The 20,199-nt window shown below is 48.4% G+C and overlaps 1 protein-coding gene across 2 annotated transcripts in view; it reads right to left on the reverse strand.

Moving 5' to 3' along the window:
• The window catches only part of RARA (retinoic acid receptor alpha), a 197,538-nt gene that overhangs the window by 160,484 nt on the left and 16,855 nt on the right, over window positions 1–20,199 (reverse strand). Inside the window, exon 1 of one of the 2 annotated variants that reach the window (XM_035135759.3) lies at window positions 6,476–6,766. The exons of the other annotated variant lie outside the window; for it this stretch is intronic. The gene's annotated coding sequence lies outside the window, so the exon portion shown is untranslated. Of the gene's footprint in view, window positions 1–6,475; window positions 6,767–20,199 lie in introns of those variants that run through there. 2 annotated transcript variants of the gene reach the window in all.

Genomic DNA, 20,199 nt, shown 5'->3' on the forward strand with positions numbered 1-20,199 from the left:
ATTAAATGAATACCCTGACCTTCCTTCCAAAGGAGCCCAGGGAAGCAACCACACAGACAACAAAACACTTAAAACAACCACCAGTCCAATCCAGATGCAGACTGGGAAAGATCTCTACTTAAAAGCCTCTTTGGGAGAGGAAGGGTTTCACAGAAGACGCCAAAAAGGCAACAGAGATGGCACTCATCTAATATTGAACAGGAGCGAATTCCCAAGGGAAGGTTCCACAACACTGAAGGCCTGATTCCTATATTGTGCGGAACAGACCTCCTGATAAGATGGCGCCTGCAAGGAGGCCCTCACCTGCAGAGCACAGCGATCACAAAATATGACCAGGCTACAGGTGGGCTTTGATTTCCCATGTCTCATTCTAAGATTCAGCTCTCCACACCATGACAACATCCGCCCTGGGGGAAACCACCTCGTCTCAGCCTAACCTGCCTTGTGACAAAGATAAGAGTATCACCCCTTGAGCTTCATGGAGGAAGGGCAGGGTTTAAACACCCAAACACCAAAAATAATTCCAACAAATGCAATCTCCATGGAGAAATAGCAGAAGAGGGGTCATCTACGGATGGTTTTAAACCCCGCTCCAACTAGCTCATATTGTAAGATCTGGTCCCCCCCCCTTATGCTGGCGGGGTTGTAAGGCACAAGGAACATATTTGCATATGTGGTGGGGATGTAAATATGTACACAAGTTCTGGAAGGAGGTTGTAACAGAGATTAGTATTATTGTTGACAAGCAGGTCACCTTGGACACTAAGTTGTGCCTCTTACCCATTTCTGACAGTGCCAATGCTGACTTTACTTCTCAATAATTAATTCTGTACCTGTTGTTTGCCGCTCGCCTAGCGATCTCTCAAGGGTGCGAGGACACATCTTGTTAGTCTATGGATCTATGGTTTCAAAAAAGGCATGTTCATTGTCATTTCTGGGAAAAAAATCCTGACAAATAAAACATGTGCCAGCAGGGGGGATGGCAGACCCCTCCAACTTTGCTTTTGCTTGGTGGCCCCGTTTGTGATTTATATAACCAATCTCACTGAATTTGAGTTTATTTGGCAACATTCATTAATATTTGGTATGTTTGGTTCAAATGTGAACCTTGTATTTCACCGCGGAATATACTTTATCCAGTGCTCCCCAACCTTTTTATCGCCGTGGACCAGTCAACGCTTGGTAATTTTACTGCGGCCCGCTGGGGGGGGGGGGACGTTGATTGTTTATATTTTATTTAGATTGTTTTGATTTAATAATTTTAATTTAATTGTATTTAATGTTCCTTGGGCGGCCCGGTACCAATTGATCCATGGACCGGTACCGGTCCATGGCCCGGGGGTTGATGACCACTGCTTTATGCCACTTATTCTTTTTAAAGTTTTGTACGATTATTATTAAATTAAGATATTGTATTTTTATTCTCCCTGCTTTTATGACTTTATTATTACCTTTAGCTTGCTGTTTTTGTCTGTCTGTTTGAATAAAAATTAGGAAAAGAGGTGAGGGGATAGAGATTCTGCACCCAGGGAGCTGGTGGCACACAAACAACCCCGCAAGTTGAGAAGCATAGCTTTGTGAAGGGTAAACTACAGTTCCCAGGATTCTATGCGTGGATGCAATGTATAGTGGTACCTCGGGTTACAAACACTTCGAGTTACAGACTCCGCTAACCCGGAAGTAGTACCTCGGGTTAAGAACTTTTACCTCAGGATGCAAACAGAAATCACGCAGCGGCAGCGGGAGGCCCCATTAGCTAAAGTGGTACCTCAGGTTAAGAACGGTTTCAGGTTAAGAACGGACCTCCGGAACGAATTAAGTTCATAACCAGAGGTACCACTGTACTTTAAATGTTTGGCGTAAATGCAGCCCTATATGAACCTTCTGGCATTGGGTCTTCTGGAAAGAAGTTGTGGACCTCTCTTTCCAAGAATATTCTTCACACACAATCAAACTTGTCAGACAAGCAATAGGAAGTGTTTCTTCATACAGCGTATAATTAATTAGCTGATGGATTTTATTTCCACAACATATGAAGGCCACAAACTAACACGCCTTTTAGAAAAAGGAGGATTAGACAAAATCATGGAAAACAGCGGCTTCTTCTATTTTTCAAGAGGACATTCCCAATTTGGTTTGTGTTTCTGCGCAGCCTGGGCAGGCTTGTATTTTCGCACTCTACTCCTATGCCTCCCATGAAAGCTGAAAATGGAACATCCAACTTTAGGAGCACTATTCCTCTAATCAAAAGGCATCGGGAACAAACAGGAACGGCCATCTCAGTCTTGCCTTCCTCGTGAGCTCCCCCAAGGAGTATCTAGCTATTAGCCACACCATTGGAAGCAAGAGTGCTAGACTCACTAGACGGACCATTGATACCAGTCCACAAGGCTGTTTTGATGGCCTCATGTTTTTTGTTTGCCTTTATGGTATGAACCAAGTGCATAACTGGCATAAATTGTGAGCATTTAACTCAACTGATCCCGCAAGGTCACACAGCTCAACACACAAGGAGCTGGTTTCTTTTGCAATCTCAGAAGGGATTAAGAGGAAGCAAGCCACACTGATTCGAAAGGCACTTGCTTCCCCACTGGGGTCTCGCATATTCAAGACAGCTAAATGCAGGCCCTTCCTTAGGAGCTCAGGTGCCAAATATGACTCTGAAGGTTTTCGTGCAATGTGCACTACTGTATACAGTTCCATTGGTACGTGTTTTATTTCGAACACCCCTTCGGTCATTTTCATTTAAAGAACGAAACACAAAAAAGCAAAATGTTTTGCTGTCTGGAGAAGAGATCCCTGAAACCTGGAAGATTACTGCTTTACTCTGTTCTACACACATGGAATAAAAAAATATATAGAACATATCGTTTCAAACTCTTCTGGGTCCTATCGAACTACCTGAAAAGTAACAGAAAAGAAGGCTTTCTTTCTTTTTAAAGAGAAGAACGGGATGGGAGAGGAATAGAACTAGCAGAAGAGCTCTTTATAATGTAGTTTGTAGAATGCAGTGTAAAGCTACATTAAAAGGTAAAGGGACCCCTGACCATTAGGTCCAGTCGTGACCGACTCTGGGGTTGCGCACTCATCTCGCATTATTGGCCGAGGGAGCCGGCGTATAGCTTCCAGGTCATGTGGCCAGCATGACAAAGCCGCTTCTGGCAAACCAGAGCAGCACACGGAAACGCCGTTTACCTTCCCGCTGTAGCGGTTCCTATTTATCTACTTGCATTTTGACGTGCTTTCGAACTGCTAGGTTGCAAGGAGCTGGGACCAAGCAACGGGAGCTCACCCCGTCACAGGGATTCGAACCGCCGACCTTCTGATCAGCAAGCCCTAGGCTCAGTGGTTTAACCACAGCGCCACCTGGGTCCCTAAAGCTACATTAGGAGGGACCTAAAGATCCAGTTTGAGTGCCACTTAGCATGTGGAAAGGAATGCCATCAATGGGGCAGCACTCGCATCCAGAACTCGAGTGGAAAAACCTCACGGGCACAAACAATAGGGTTTGGGTGTTGGCAGCAGACAATGGGAGGCCCTGAATTCCCAACATGCACCTCAGAATGGGGGGAAAAACCCGTTCACACATCAACCCTGGAGCTGGCCCAGTGATTCCCAACCCAATGAATGTCAATACGAGGGAGCGGTTAAAAGCAAAAAACAGGAAGCAAGGAAAAGGGAGAAAATCCTCTCCAAACCCATCTCCTACCTTGGACAGAGCAAGCTGGCATGCCTGATAGAAGTACTGTACAGTGGTACCTCTGGTTAAGAACTCAATTCGTTCCGGAGGTCCGTTCTTAACCTGAAACTGTTCTTAACCTGAGGTACCACTTCAGCTAATGTGAATGGGACCCTCCCGCTGCTCCCGTGCCACTGTTGCGCGATTTCTGTTCTCATCCTGAGGTAAAGTTATTAACCTGAGGTACTACTTCCGGGTTAGCGGAGTCTGTAACCCGAAGTGTTTGTAACCCAAGGTACCACTGTACTGATTCTTCAACCACTGGATCCGTCCCTTCTGCTCCAACCCACACACCCCAAAAAAGAAAGCCCCTCCACCTCAGGATTCCTCAGAAAGTGGTTAAGAATGCAAGGTGCCTTTGGTTCAGATCTCCAGACAGAATTTGGTAGGCAAGCTTGCGTTCTTCCTCCCTCCCCATCTGCCACATAGGTACAAAACTGACTTTACAGGGCTGCTGCAAGGATCATGGTTTGAAGCACTTTGAACGCTCTGAAGCACTGCATACGTCCTAAGCTTTATCATTATTAAGAAACACAACGAAAGATTAAAAAAAAAAACCACGATAAAGAGTGCGCAGGGCTGAAAGGGAAACGCAGCATGATTAGAACTTGGACTTCTCAACGCACTAGGATGTGTTATATAGTTAACAACCAAGTTGAGCAAAGTTCCAAGGCTGATATGGAAAAAAAAAAAAAAAGGCACAGGCATGTCCACACACTATGCATGCTTTTCTTTTTCCTCCTGACTTTGAAGTCCTGCCAGCTGATAATTCATCTCAATGGATGGCTGCTCCCCTTCTTAAGGGTTTACCTTTCCCCGATGACAGCTAAGCACCCAACCAGAGTCTGGTTTCTTTCATTTCTTTAAAACAGAAAAGCAGTCAACTGGTACCAGCCTCAAGCTTGCACCCTACCGCTGAGCACCTCAAGAAAACAAAGCACCACCCAGGCACCAAGGAAGCTATTCTTCACACCCTTTGCAAAAGCCACCTTGCACGCTCTTTGTGGGCCTGGGCCATGCACAATGCCAACCATCGGGCACTAGATGCACACAAAAATCACTCCCCAACTGGCCACCAAGTCCCAAAGCAGCAGCAGCAGCAGCAGCAGCACCGCAAGACTGGATCTCCCAAGCTATGGAGACTTGGGCACAAAAATGCAAGAGCCACGGCTCCAATTTCACACCCACAAGACTGCTCAGACTTTGCAAAAACACAGACCGAGTTGGAAACGTCCTCTTGAAAGCTAAGCCACGGTCTTGTTTTTCCACCCACGGGTCGACCAACCGCTGGCAGCTTGGCAAGGCGGACGCCGCTGGCTCCGCTGTCTTTTATTTGGACACCGAGATTCCCTGCAAAGGACAGTGACTGCAATCTTGCCGAGGGAGGTGACATGACCCAAGGCATTTCTTCCGACAGTTATCTTGAAATAAAGAAAAGGGGATGGCGGCGATGAAACTGAAGTGGTGGTTGGGTTTGCCGCCACACACACACCGCCACCCACTAATAATATAAAGCGAACTGCAAAGCTGACTTCTGAAGGCACCAGAAGCGCCAACCACACCCACACGTGGCACAGAGCAAACATATCAGCCTTTTCTTCCAAGTTCCGGAAAGAGAGAAAGATCCACAAGGCCCACAGATTTTTTTAAAAAGAATGTGCAGCAACCCGTCCAAAGACTTCTTCCCCCTCTAAAAAAAAAACAACAGGAAAAAATCCTTAAATGGGAGGTGCTGCAAAAGCATTTAGTGATGAGAAAGTCAGGAAGAACCACCAACCTAAACCCTGGGATGCCTATATGACCAGAGCATGCCCCCCCCCCATTTACACATGAAACGTTTCTTCCAGAAAGTAAGTCAAAGTAGGAGAGACGAAAATAGAAAATGGGTGGGGGGGATAGGGGTGCTTTTCCAGAAGAACGTGGGGCTTTACAGGACCAGAGGGAAACCTCTTCCCTTCCACCCTTGTCGCAGGCGGTGGCCTGGGGGGGGGAGCGGACAGCCCCAGTGACAGCTGGCCAGGGCTACTGGAAGCAACAGTTGGTTTTATTAAGCAGCCTCATGGAGAGAAGGATGGGGGGGTTGGAACTGAAATTGAATAATTCCCGCACACACACACACACACCCCTCAAAACGGCACCCCGAAATATCAGGCCCGCAGCTTTGCTCACCAAACTAAGGCAGCAATTCCGGACCTTGTAACTTGCGCCAGGAGGGTGCCCCTTAAAAATTACTTTGGGGAGCGCATCTGATTTCAGCGCAACGGCTGCAGTTCAGAGGGGTGACGCGAGGATGAGAGATGTCATTGGCGAGGGAGGGGGTGCCAAGGGACGGGGAAAGAGAGAAAGACGGGCGATCCTCTCCGAATCAAAACACAACTTTGGAAAAGGAGGAGGAGGGAGCAGGAGGAAAGCGGCTGGGGTTTTGCAGTGTAATCCTAGACTTCGATCGGAATCTAGCAGGAACCAAACAAGGAAGGAAGGAAAGAAAGAAAGAAAGAAAGAAAGAAAGAAAGAAAGAAAGAAAGAAAGAAAGAAAGAAAGAAAGAAAGAAAGAAAGAAAGAAAGAAAGAAAGAAAGAAAGAAAGGGAAGAGGAGACTCCCTGCCCCCTCTCTCAACTTAACGCGCATAAAAGAAAACGCAAGCAACCCTCCTTTTTACGCCCACCGTCTCCCAAACACACCCCGAGCAAAGTTTGCCAAAGAAAGGGAGGCGGGTATTCACGCTGGATCTCTTACCTGGAAGCAGGTCTCCTTTCCCCCCCTCGGTCGTCCTCTCGGCTTCCAGGACGCGCACGAAACTCTCCACCGACCCCCGACCCCCTTTGCGCGCGATAGACTCAGAAGCGAAGCCTTCCTTCCCGCGAAGACCAGGAAAGACAGGCAACCCTGCGCGTCCAGCTTTGCAAAGTCGCACCGAACTGCTTGCTAGCCCTGCTCGTGCGGGGACTGGGACGGAGCAGCGGGGGGAGGAGGAAGGGGAGGAGGCAATGGAACGTTGTGCTGGCCAGGGCGCGCGCCCCGGCGCTCAGCAGCCATTAAAGCCAGTCATGTGCTTGGGTGAAACTTTACACTGGAGCGCGGGGCTGAGGGATGGGGCGGGGAGGGGAGGGGAGGATATGAGACCGAGGGGGAGGAGACCAAGGGGGGCCGGGCCACTCCCATTTCCATTTTCCCAGCCAATGACGCTGCTGCGGGAGACGGGAGGGAGGAGAATGCGGGGGGCGGGGTAGGGTGGAAGAGCTGCCCTTGGCGGTTCAGCAGAAGTAACCCTTTGAAGTGTCTCCGGCTTTGTTGGGAGACGGGGAGGGAGGGGGGAGCGAAACTTTCAGCCGAGACTGGCGGCGCTTACTCGGAAGCAACACTCGCGGGCTTCCGCGGATCTGGCTTCCGAAGGCTGTAATGTGCATGCCCACAGCTGGGGCGCACGGTGCAAGCCTTGCCCGCGTCTGTTCAGAAGTCAGCCCCGCAGCGGAGCTAATTCATGTAACGTGGGTGGGTGGGGATTTGCAGAATCGCTGCCCTGATTCGCGAGGACACACGGTCGTTGCTCTCTCTCGAGGATCGCCGCAGCGCAGCCCTGCGCACTGCCTTTAACTCCCAGGGAAAGCGCGCAGAAGGAAGGAGTTGCAACTTCTGGAAAGGGAGCGCGACATTTCTAAAGAGCGGGGTGCCAGGGAAGGTGGTGGGCAGCTGTTAAGAGGCTGATCTGTGAACCAGGTAACTGAAGGATGGGGCGGCAAGAGTGATGGATTTGAATGTAGGAGGACAGGGATTACGAATCCCATCTCTGCTGTGGACTCCCTGTGTAGACTGGAGGAAATCCCTCTTTCAGCATCCATTTCCCCTCCCTGTAAAACAAGGGCTAATGCAGACATCCCCAAACTTGACCCTCCAGATGTTTTGGGACTACAACTCCCACCATCCCTAGCTAATAGGATCAGTGGTCAGGGATGATGGGAATTGTAGTCCCAAAACATCTGGAGGGCCGAGTTTGGGGGTGCCTGGGCTAACTTTTCTGCCCAGGGATGTTTTGAGGATGCCGGCACTAATAATTAAATTCACATTGCTCTATTGCGTTAAACAAGCTATAAAAGTGAGAAATAGCCACCATGGTAAATGCCCTCTGGCAAGGGTGGCTAACCTGTGGCCTTCCAGATGTTGCTGTACTCCAAACTCCCACCAGCTCCAGCCATCCTTAGTGCATGGAGGTGCCGCAGGTAAGTCACCTGTGCGGCACTGGTAATGAGGAAGCGCACATGCTCTTCTTGCGCTGCTTCTGTAGGTTCTGATACTAACAGCACAATCCTATACATGCCTACTTGAAAAGGAAGCCCCATGGAGCTCAACTAGTCTTATTCCATGAGGACAGGATTGCAGCCTGAGGGTGGCTTTTATTTAAAAAGGAAAATTGTAAGGTTCCACAGCAGAGCCTTGCTTAGGCTGCAAAAGGAACCATAGAGTCAGAAGGGACTCCAAGGGTCATCTAGTCCAACCCAGGAATCTTTTGCCCAACATGAGACTCAAACCCACAACCCTGAAATTAAAGAGTCTCAGGCTCTACCAACTGAGCTATATGCAACCCTGGAAAGCGAGGTACCTGTGAATGGCATGTGTATGAGCTGTGTGGGGAGAAGCACAGATAATGCATTTGTAGAAGAAGAAAATCAAATTGCCAAAGAAAAGAGTGTTTAGGGTGTTGGATTGGGGCCTGGGAGACCAGGGTTCAAATCCCCCACTCAGCCATGAATTTCTGGTGACCTTGGGGCAGTCACAATCTCTCAGCCCAACCTACCTCGAAGGATAAAAAGGAGTGACTGTGTATAGGTACGACATAAGTATAAGAATAATAAAATAAAAGCATGGAAGAAATCAAATCCAGCAGTAAAAATAACCAAAACATTACTCCAACAAAGTGCACACCAACTTTAAATAAAAGATCCAACTATATTGGTTATTTTGTCCAAGGTAGTACCGTACTTGAAGGGAAAGCTGAACTTTGAAATGAGTTTCTGTTAAAGGAACAATGAATCTAAAAGCCCAGCTCTACTAAAGCCATATGTCTGCAGAGCAGGTACCTGTTCTCTATCCCCGGTTCACTGGGAAACAGCTGTAGGCTCGCAATCGTGCAGGGACATCAATGAATTCAATTAAGTCCAGTTGAGGTCATGGTGCCCAGGCTTAAAATCCACGTGGCGTCTTTTTCTAAGAGAACTCCAACAGTTTATTTTAAGCATTCATTTCTCTGCAGCCCAAGAAGTTAAGACTCTTACATTAGAGATGGCAGACTTCAGTCTTAGGTGGTCCACATGCTTTGTTTTTTAAAAAATAAAATCCCCAAGATTGGTTTTTAATTTACAAAGCAAGAGTGCATACTCAGAATCTCTTCACACTTTAAGACATAATTTGTGTTAACCCAATCCTGAATTATGCACACATTTAAGAAAAAGTGTTTTGCAGACGAAAATCCATTCAGCCCAGCGTAGTGGGTTGTTGGTGTTTTTTTTTACAGAATCCTAAACAACCAGCAAGTCCCTGGGTATCTACCAGAAACTTGTCAGAGATGCCCATCTCTGCTTATCCAAAATTCATATCCTGTAAGTCAAGGGATGCTGTTGTGCTGTGAGGGAGCTGCCAGCATGCCACAAGTTAGTTGATTAATTAATTGCAAGCTTCTGTGAACTGAAACATTCATCCCAGAGTTGCGGGTTCGAGCCCCACGTTGGACAAAAGATTCCTGCATTGGACCAAATAGCCCTCGTGGTCGCTTCCAACTCCACATTTCTATGATTCTATGATCCACAGAGGGCGTTGCTTGCTGCATCCACATCATTTATTGCTCTAGTGTTGACTCCATCCAATCAGCCTCTATTTGAGAGCAAGTAATTCTGCCACATCTCTCTGCACTGTATTAGTGATCAGTTCGGTCATTCGCAGTGGGTAGACGGAGCCAAACTCCCTGAGCTCACAAAACGCTGCCCACTGGACATCTGTATCGTGTCGTTGATAAGGCCCCCAAAAGGGGTCCCCCACCACTCCTCTAAAAAGGAAATTTTATCAGGTATCGGAGAGAACTGTACCTAGCTCTCAAAGTTGTGGAAATGCTTACATTATTGAGATTGACAGGTCACCTGATGCTCAGACTCTCATGGGACAGAGCCTGGGAGGAAAGGAGTTGCGTGTCACAGAACAGAGGCTTATGGGGACAGAGGATGATCAGCGCTGGATTTAGGGCAGTACACTCTCCCCCCCCCCCGCACAAGATTCAGCCCCTGAGGGAGCCTGAGGATCCCTACCACTGGGGTAGAGTCTAGTTTTGCCTAATGCCCCACTGTTGGGCCTGATAAACACGGGAGCAGAATGAACAGCAGAATCTCTTAAACCAGGCAGAAAATAAGACTTGCTCTCAAAGGTAGTCCTCTTTTTTTCTCCAGCACAATGTTCCAGGAATGAACACTGACGCAACTAATTATATCCTCATTTAAAAAATAAAGTTTAGATACCAACCTTTTGGGGCCTAAAGGTAACCTAGTTAAAGGTAAAGGGACCCCTGACCATTAGGTCCAGTCGTGACCAACTCTGGGGTTGCGCGCTCATCTCGCATTATTGGCCGAGGGAGCCGGCGTACAGCTTCCAGGTCATGTGGCCAGCATGACAAAGCCGCTTCTGGTGAACCAGAGCAGCACACAGAAACACCGTTTACCTTCTCGCTGTAGTGGTACCTACGTATCTACTTGCACTTTGATGTGCTTTCAAACTGCTAGGTTGGCAGGAGCTGGGACTGAGCAACGGGAGCTCACCCCGTCGCGGGGATTCGAACCACCGACCTTCTGATCGGCAAGCCGTAGGGCTCTGTGGTTTAACCCACAGCGCCACCCATGTCCCTCATTAGGGGACCTAATTAGGATCATGCAAAATGGGAATAATCCCAGGATCAGAACCAAAAGCATTGTTTCTCCTTTAAAACAAAAAATGTATGGGAAATCAATTTTGTTGGGTCTTTAGCTCTGAAGCTATCCCAAAGCCAAAACTTAGCTTGCACTAAGGGGTGGGTCTGGCTGTCCTTGCCAGAAGCAGAAGAAAACTGTCTGCACAAGGAGCAACTCCCCCTCCCAAGCAAAACTCCAGTTACACACACACACACACACACACACACACTGGCAAAGGCTGCATTTTCACTTGCCAAGCTCCTTGCTGTCCATTTATATTAATTGCCAGAAAGGGACCGGAAACGGATCTGAGGGGGAAGAGAAGCAGGAGGGGAAAGTCTCCCTCCCCCCCTTCAGTCCAGGCCTGATTTATGGCCTGGAGTCCCAGGCGGGAGTTTCTGGGCGTCAAGATGGGCGGGAGGGGGAGGGAGAGGGAGAGAGAGAGAAACAGAGATGAGATGGTCTGAAATGGACATCTTGCATCTTGATGAGGAACAGCAATGCTTTTCCAAGATTGGGGAGGGGAGCATTTTGCTAGATCCATTTGGCTCCTGTGGCCAGCAAACCAGAGTGCCTCTGCCTGCATTACAAGGATGGGGTCTGGGAGCTAGGATTCCTAGGTTTTATTTCCCCCTGCTCTCCCCTCCCCAGTTCTGGGAAGGAATTCAGGCCTAGCGTAATGGTTTTTCGCAGCGCACAGCAGGAGTCGCTAGGGAGGTACAGATCTTTGCCAGGAAAGGCGCAAGGCCCTTGCCAAGGTGTGTCTTGATCCAACTAGGAGGCAGGGACAACCCATATACCCCTATGTGCTCAAGGCAAGACAGATGGGCTATGCCCTCCGACCTCTGTGCTACGTGTTAGTGCTGGGTAGCTAATGAGGGAACCCCTCTACTCCCCTTTATAACACTCGTTTACTCTACAAAGACCCTTCAGAGCAAGGTGTGCTTTCATGCAACCCCACTCTTTCCTCTTCCCCTTGGGTGTACACACAACTGCGCCCTCCTTTGCCTCTCGTGCCCCACAAAGGCAGGAACAAGATGAACGCAATGCAACCGCCATGATTCTTGCAGTTGGCTGCTTTTCCTTCCTCTGTTTGCAGCTAATACACTATCTGAATTGCCTTTCCACATACTTTGCTCTAGGTTTCCATGCTGATGCACACAGCTGGCCAAATGCAGCTCAAGGGGTGGCATGCAGGAGCCTTGGACAGTATTCATTGACCAGCAAAGTTCACCACGGCAAATTGTGACAACTCTGGACACTAGGAAGGCTTGAGCAGCACATGGCTAAGAAGCAGGACTTAATTGTCCACTTGCCCTCTGACACCGACTTAGTGTGACTTCCTCAAAATCTATTCCTCCTTTGCGATATTGATCAGAGTATGTACCGTATTTTTCCATGTATAAGAAAATTAAGAAAACACCCCTCAGCACTACCTGTGTATAAGACGAGCCCCAATTTCAAACCTAATTTTTTGGTTTAAACCCCCCCCCTAGTCTGATACACAGAAAAACACGGTACATTTTATTTAAAATGAGCAGTGGGAAGGGAAGGAATGGCGGGTCCTTTGCTAAGAAATGGTCACGTGTTAAAACCCAAAGGCAATCTTTTTTAAAAAAAACAAAACAAAACCCTCTTGCCCATCCAGAGTTGCCTTTAAAGATACAGCATTCATATATTCTGAATATTGTTTTTGCAAGCTAGGATGAGCGCTGTAGTTCAGATCTCCAGTTCCAAAGGGACCAGGCGCTTACCGTATCAGACTGACACGAGCTTTCTCTCAAACCATGCAAAGTGTGCTTTCACATGACATAACTCACCATGCTTGCAGAACCTGAAATTATTATTGTAAAGAAGCAGCAATGTAACGGGGGGAAAACTTTTGTGTGTGGCGGTGCAGGGTGGGGGGGAGCGTACAGACAAGGAAACACGGTATGTAGTCACGCGGGTCTCAATATGTTTGATTCCCCCTTTGACAGCAAACGCGTCTCTATAAGCATGAGATCAGGACTGCAGTTCGCTTTCTGCAGGTGAAATTCTGAAGTCTGCACACCCTAGAACAAATTTCAGATCTGGCACAAAACTCTCCAAACCCGGAAATCACAGCAAACAGGTTCAGATGGATTCAGCGGCAACTGCAATAGCCATGCTCTTAAATTATGGCGCTCTCACTGCTCAGAGGCAGATGCACCAGCTTATCTAACAGAGGGGCATGGACAATTTTAATCTAGCCTTTTAAATGTACTGTAATCATCTTCTTAGCAACCCTCCAAATCTTTCTAGGATACTATCCAGTATTAAGACTGTAGAGTACAGTTTCTGAATCTACCCCTCCCTGAAGGCATAGTGTCCTGATTGTTCATTTAGCCTCCCTGGTGCATACTTAACTGCACCCAGTACTGATCTGCTCCACTTCAACTTCTTCCCTCAATGCTTGGTTTCTCGTCCCACAAGCAACTGGATCCCAGCAGAATGGGCCACTCTTCCATCAGCCAATTAAAAGACCCTGCTAATACCCCTACAAGCTGGGTTGTCAGTCTTGATAGAGCCCAGCCTTCAAGTTCCTTACCCAATGAAGCCAGGGGAGAGTGGCAGATTTATCTTTTCCTACAAAGCAAGGGGCCTCCGGGACCCTTTGAAGCCAGCAGAGGGGCCCAGGCAGAGGGCAGCTGGCTGGAGAGCAGAGCCTGCTAGAACAGCCCCCCTCCCCCCCCAAGCTGACGCCGTCCCCCCCACTACCACTGCATGCTCTCCCCATCCAGATCGCAAAGAATTCCTGCCTTCAGAAAGCCCTTGTTTTATATTCAAGTAACTACCACCCCAAGCCCCTGCCGAAAACAATAATACTGTAATGAAAAATATTTTTTGGAAGAACAACCACCGTAAGAACGGCTTGTCTTCTTCTTCGTGAGCCCACAAGAGGGAAAAGAGCTGTCTTGGAGCAGAAGAGGAAGGAACCCCGGACTCTTGGCTCACCACCAGCCTCTGGGAAGGAAAATGCTGGTGTCCATCAGCACCATGCCTTTTAACACACTACGCTGTCCTCTGCACTTCATTCCTGGCTCTCATTCCTCCTAAGTGTTCATACTGAAGCTCTCACTTAGCATGTCCTTTGCCTCTTCCACCCTGTAATTGCTCTCCTACACCCAATCAGTGTGGTCAAGAAGCAAGGTAAGAGGGTTGATCTGCTGTTGCGCATGTTTACGGCAGTTCTGCAAATAAGGCCACGAACTTTACGAACCCAAGATGGACTTTACTTGCAAATAAGTCCATAAACTTTACTGGCCCAGCCTGCAAACCTTACCAGCCAGTCTGCCTATGCGATTTGCCTGGAAGAAGAATGGAACCAAATCTCTTCCACTCTAGAAAAGATTCCCTCCCCAGTCACCTCCTTGGGTGCTTTTGCACTCTGGAATATTCACTCTTCGTTTACTCACACTTTTTACAACCTGTACCAGTCAATTTAAAAAAAGAATGGAATGGTAACCTGACATCTGCAGACATAAATAAACTGAGCGCTACTCTCCATTTTTTTGTTTTTGCTTTAAACCTTTTCTCACATGTGCAGTGACATTTTGTGTGATTGAGCCTATCTCCACTTCAGGAAACTGTTAAGTACTCTTTAAGTGGTGTTTTAAATCTCTCTTAATTTGCACTAAAAAGCTTTTACACCTGCATTAAGGTGTTTTTGCAATAGCACACTTGAATTAATAGCATTTTAGTGCAAATTTTAAAGCGGATAGCCTGATAAACTAACATGATTGCATTGCTACTTGCTCCCCACAAACAGGTATCCCTTACTCACTAGTTTGGATGGAACATAGTGGCAAGTTTTCACACAAATATACCATGTACTCCCTAGGTATGGAAGCGCACTTGAAATTCTACATGTAAGTACAGAGCGACGACTTGGTGGCCCTAAAAGTAACCAGTCCTGAGTAGCATATGAGATCCTTACTCGGCAATAGGTGATCGGGCAAGTGGCTATTTACAAGGCTTAATTGTGGATTTTGTGCATCCCAACTCTGTTACTGATTGCAAACAGAGAGCCAAAATGTGTTAGCTATTCCGAACTGATTAACATTTGCATAATAATATGATCTTAGGTATGTGACAGGCTTAGCTTCCATTTTGTGACGGATGCCAGTGGAAAGAGTAAAGGAACGCAGAATACTGTCTTCTCCCTTCGTAGCGAAAATTGGTACAGAGTTCTGTTTCCTTCTAAGAGCTCAAAAGCCTTACTTACCAGGACAGAGTGCTTTAGTACATCTTAAGAGACTGAAACAAATATACAGAAAGGACCCCATTGCCCCAGAGACTGTACCCTCCATATTTTTGCACGGGGTTCCCAATATGAGAAACAGCTGGGGGGGGGAATGGGGCTTATTCCCAGAAACCAGGGGGAAGAGATCCCAAATGAACAAGCAGAGACAGACAGATACACTATATCCCCTTCTGCAATGCAAGCCCCCTCCCCAGGCCCATCCATCCATCAACACCATGTGCTCAGCATCTAGGAATGGTCCAAATGTTTGCCAGATGTGTGTGTTGCTGCCCCTTCCCAACCCTGCCAGCAATAATCCCAGGGCAAGCACATCCCTGTGATCTAGGAGATATTGGACAGAGGCGGAGGTGAAGGGTTGAAATTAAGGTGTGTTTTGTCTTGTCATGTTTTGTTTTTTTAAAAGGTCTTTCCTCAGAAAACATCAGTTGTAATATAAAGGGTTGCACACAGCAACCAGTTTTCTCTGACTGGACCGAGATGACCCTCGCCAAACTATATGTTACTTGCCTGGGGATCACTGTAAGCAGACAGTTAACAGATCCCAGTGTCTATCTCATATTCTCTCTCTCTCTCTCTCTCTCTCTCTCTCTCTCTCTCACTCACTCACACACACACACACACACACACACACACACACACACACACAATTCTTCCACCAGCAGCAGAAAAAAACCCCAAATCCTGGATCAGGGAAAAGAAAGAGTTGTTGGGGTCCAAGCCTCTCTGAAAGCTATTCCCTCCCACTCAAAGGCCCTTTCTCCTAAACCTCAACCATGTAGGGTCCTGGCTATGAATACTTAACTGCACTCTCCACATGCTCAGAGGCCATTCTTTCCCCTTACAATTATTCCTCATACCCTGGGGCTAACCCCCTGACACGCACAAAAGTTCCACAACACTGCTCCCACTCAAATTAAGGACTGGGATCACATGCCTGACACAATTAGCCCAGAATATAGTACCGTAGTGATCCCCCCCCCTTTTGAGAGCTGAAATTATCTGATTGGCTGCAGCAGCTCATCCTCTTCTAGCTTCCTGATGGGAACTTGAGACCAACCAAAGCTAGCAGGGGAGGCTCCTTGGAGGGGGTACAGGACTGCATCAGCCCCGAACGTTATCTGTCAAGTCTCCTGCAGCCAGCCAGCCAGCTAGCCAGGGAACACAGCCTGCCGACTTCCGCCAGCAACTGGCAACTCCTGGTTCCATCTGGAGTCCAAACACAATTCAACCAGCTGGAATAGATTTGCAGGGACAAGGAGTGAACACAAAAGTGTGCGTGTGGGGAGGGGGAGCCTCAGTAGTCCTCCCCGCCCACCCGCTGCCCCTTTTGCAGCACGGGGGCCTGTGGCCCAGCTGGGAGCAATATGGGAAGTTGATACCGACCTGCTCCTGCTACCGTCCTGCAAAGTCGTGAGTGATGGCTTCCAAAGAAGCCACCCATTAGACTTGGCAGTAGGAGAAGTCAATAGTTTGAAAGCACTCACATCCTTCTAAACACTCCCTGTTCCTATCCTATGGGCCAGCCCTGGTCCCCCACACCCCCAAATCTGGATATATCGCAATATCACAGGAAGGAAAGAAGCACACGTTGCTTTAGGAGGAGACACATACAAGCACTACCGCAGCCCCAGGAACTGACTCCTCACTGGAGAACGGCAAGGGGTGGGAGCTAGATTCTCCTTTGTTGAAGGGGGTTACTCGGGGTCCCCATCCCCCACCGCCGCTCCTCCAGCAGCAGCACAAGCCCAGCCGTGTGGAAAACGCTTGCTGTCAGAAGAAATCTGGGCCAAGCCGGTGACATCGCCACGTGCAGCTTATGTAAGGGGAGGGCAGGGGAGGACAGGATGGAGAGGAAGAGGCTGGCAGAGGCGCGGAGAAACAAGGGGGCACTCTTGGAAACTGCAAGGTGGTTTGTTGGGTGGGGCAGGGGGGGAGATGCGGGGATTCCTCCCCCACGAGGCAGATGGGCCAGAGCTCTTCACTCCACCCGAAACAACCTTCGCCACATTCTGCGTTCGCACGGAACGCGATGAGGTTGGGCGCAGGTTGGCGTGGCGCAGATGCCATCGCGGCGGCTGGAGTTGGGAGCCCGGGTCTAGATAAGGGATTTGTGGAGGCTGTAGGGAGATCAGAGAAAGAGAGAGAGACCGAGATAAGCCACAGTCAGAGGTATAGAAAGACAAGCATTGCTGTGTCTGGCCTAGCAACCCAGAAGGACAGGGGGCCACAGCTGTCTTGTGGAGGCACAGCGAGGGCCGTTCCAAGGGAACTAGGGGGCCATAGCTTGCTGTTTATTAACTACTGTGAAAGAGAGGCAGCTGCATGTTTCTCTGTGCAGGTGAGTAGCCACCATTAGAGGGGGACAGAGGACCATGATCACAGTGGGGGTCTACCAACCAGTTGCAGAGGGTAAGGGAGAGGCACAACTTCAGTGTTGCCTAGCAACAGCTAGAGGGCTTTCCCCAATAGATTTTTTGGCCTGTTTTTGCTAGGCTGAAGCCCCAGAAGTGGGCAGAGAGTCACAGTTCTGCATGACGTAGCCCAGAGGTACTCGGATTTGGGGGCCACTGTGCTACAAATCAAACCCAGAATACGGAATATTGGCAGTCAATACAGCACATTTGCAGCTTCTCTGTGGTCGCGCTTGATTCTTGCCCACTTAATCGGGGACCAAACAGCCCAGAAGAGGCAGGCTGAAATTCAGGCTCATAGGCTCCTCAATCCTTGCCAGAGGCAACAGTGTGCCTTGCAAACATCACAAGACAGGAGCAGAACAGCATAACTCCTAGCCCTGACTTCGGTCTAGTACAACAGCCAAACATTCTCGTCTTTCCCAGTGCTTTTCCACACAAAATACTCCTTGCTATTTGACATGTGCTGCTCACTGAGGACCCTTTCCAATTATCCTTTGAATCAATCGGTCCTACAACTGAGCTGCTTGAAGTCTCTTAAGATCATTTTCATAACATATATTCAATTCACTGTGATGATATCATTCCAAACATTAAAGGCCCTTCCCCCAAAGAATTCTGGGAGTTGCAGTTTGCCAAGGGTGCTGAGCAGGGGGGGTTTTTTGCAGCTGGAACTCACTGGAACTCAGTTCCGACACCTCTCAGGTGGGCACCATTGCCATCATAAGAGAACAAGGGAGGCATTCACAGGGAACTCTGGAAATTTTAGCTCTGGGAGGGGAGAATAGGAGTCTCCTAACAACTCTCAACACCCTTAATGAACTACAGGTCCCAGAATTCTTTGGGACTGTTTAGAGTGGTCTTATAGCGCTTTCAATATATGATGTGAATGCGGCCTGTCTGTCTCTACCACCGTGATTTGGATACTGGCTCCAGATATCCATCAATTTCACCACAGGGACACACACGACACCCCAATTGCCCAAGCACCGCTCCCCCACTTAGGCTTGTGCCTCATAGACCAAACCAGCCAGCCTCTTGATCCATACACAAATTTGTGGGGCAAGGCAAGTCTTTTCTCCGTAGCCTCCTCCCCCTCCCAGCCCACAACATATTCCCCCTCCAGGGAACAGTTGTTTATGAGCTTCTGGTGAGGGAATTGATTAACGGTTCCCGTGGGAAGGGGGGAGTGGGGTGGGAGGGCTTTGCCGCCGGCGGGAGTGAATCAATTTGCGCCATCGATTTTTCACGCACTGCGGCAGAAACGGGAGCCGAGGGGATGGCGGGAAGATGAATCCCCCTGCGGTCAGCCAGCTTGCACCAGGCTTGGCCACAAAGAGAACCCCTACACAATACACACCCTTCCACCATATACACACTAGGGCTGTGCATGTATCAGATATTCTAGATCCCTTCCCACTGCCGCCACAATTTGGAGGGCTTTGGTGGGCGTTGCTGGAGCTCTGAGGAGAATGGGGTAGACACGGTAATAACTGCAAGGCAAGGTTGTAGAGTGTTATCATCAACTAGAACAGGATCTAAAGTTCAGGAGAGGAGGCTAGGACTAGGGGCAGGGTCTAGGTACCTAGGCCCACCGACTTGAAGTTTTGTTTAATTCATTATTTAATTCATTTTAAATTTACAGCCTGCTATCTCCCAAGAGCTTGGGTTTTGGATGTCAGCCTGGCTGAAAAAAAGACTTGGAGGAATTTCCTAGGCCCCCTCAGGCCCTGTCTAGACATAGGAAGGTGGCAGGGGTATTGGGCCTGAACTTGAATTGTTATTGTTCTTCCTGTTGTTGTTGCTGCTGCAATCAGTGTTGGGAATTATTGGGGAGTGGGGAGTGAAGACATTCCTAATCTGGAACAAATACATGGAGCGGTCAGCCTTGGCCAACATGCAAGAACTTGACTAGCTGAGAAAACCAAAGAGAGAATTGAGGATGGAGGGAGATGGAGCCGGGGGGGGGAGTGGACATGAGGCAGTGTGGTGTAATAATAACAGGTAAGTCAGATGGCACTGAGAATCTGCACTAAAAACAAACCCCCCAAAACCCCACCCTCCTCTGCTATGGATCCTCAGGAACGCCTTGCACATAGACTGCTACTTCCGAGCAACTTTTTCTTTAAAATAGAAAATAACAATCCACCTCAAGGGGCACAGCAGCTGCAAGGAAGAATAAGACGGGAGAACAAGATTGAAGAGCACTCCACAATAATAAGCAAATACATACTTTCCTAATACAGCAAGCTCTGGGGGTACAGCAATTGCGCAGAACAGGTTGAGGGGCTGGCTGAAAGCAAAGAGGTAAAGACAGCATGGTAGGAAGGCATAGGGAATGGGGTGGGGTGGGGGCCAAGTACAGCTCTCTAGGCCTCTTCACCTGGGCCACATTCCTCACCAACCCTGCTTTGCAACCCCCTTGAGAGCTTTCTTTCTTTGAATTCTGATGATATTTCTCACTTGCAGGGATGGAGGGTAGAGAGGGATGTACGGTATGAATGAATGAACGCTGGTTGCTCCACCCATTTTTGCTTCTGGCCCTGCCCAGTGCTGGGCATGTGGCCCCTGAAAAGCTGCCTTGGAATGAATGTGGCCCTGAGATTCTCCACACCTGCAATATAGTCTGGAAATGCGAACAAAGTGAAGGAGAACCGCACAGGGCCAGAAGCTTGGCTGCAATAGTAGTAACTCTGAGGGTGGCACTAATTCATGGCTCCATTTTATTTCCTTATAATAAGCTGCCCTGGTTGTTACTCATTTATTTAAAATATTTACACCTCACCTTTCCACTAGTTCTCCCCAAAAGGCAGTTCAAAATACGTAAACAACAGCTAA

Source organism: Zootoca vivipara, chromosome 12, assembly GCF_965207765.1.
Source record: "Zootoca vivipara chromosome 12, rZooViv2.hap1.1, whole genome shotgun sequence".
Taxonomy (NCBI): Eukaryota; Metazoa; Chordata; class Lepidosauria; order Squamata; family Lacertidae; genus Zootoca; species Zootoca vivipara.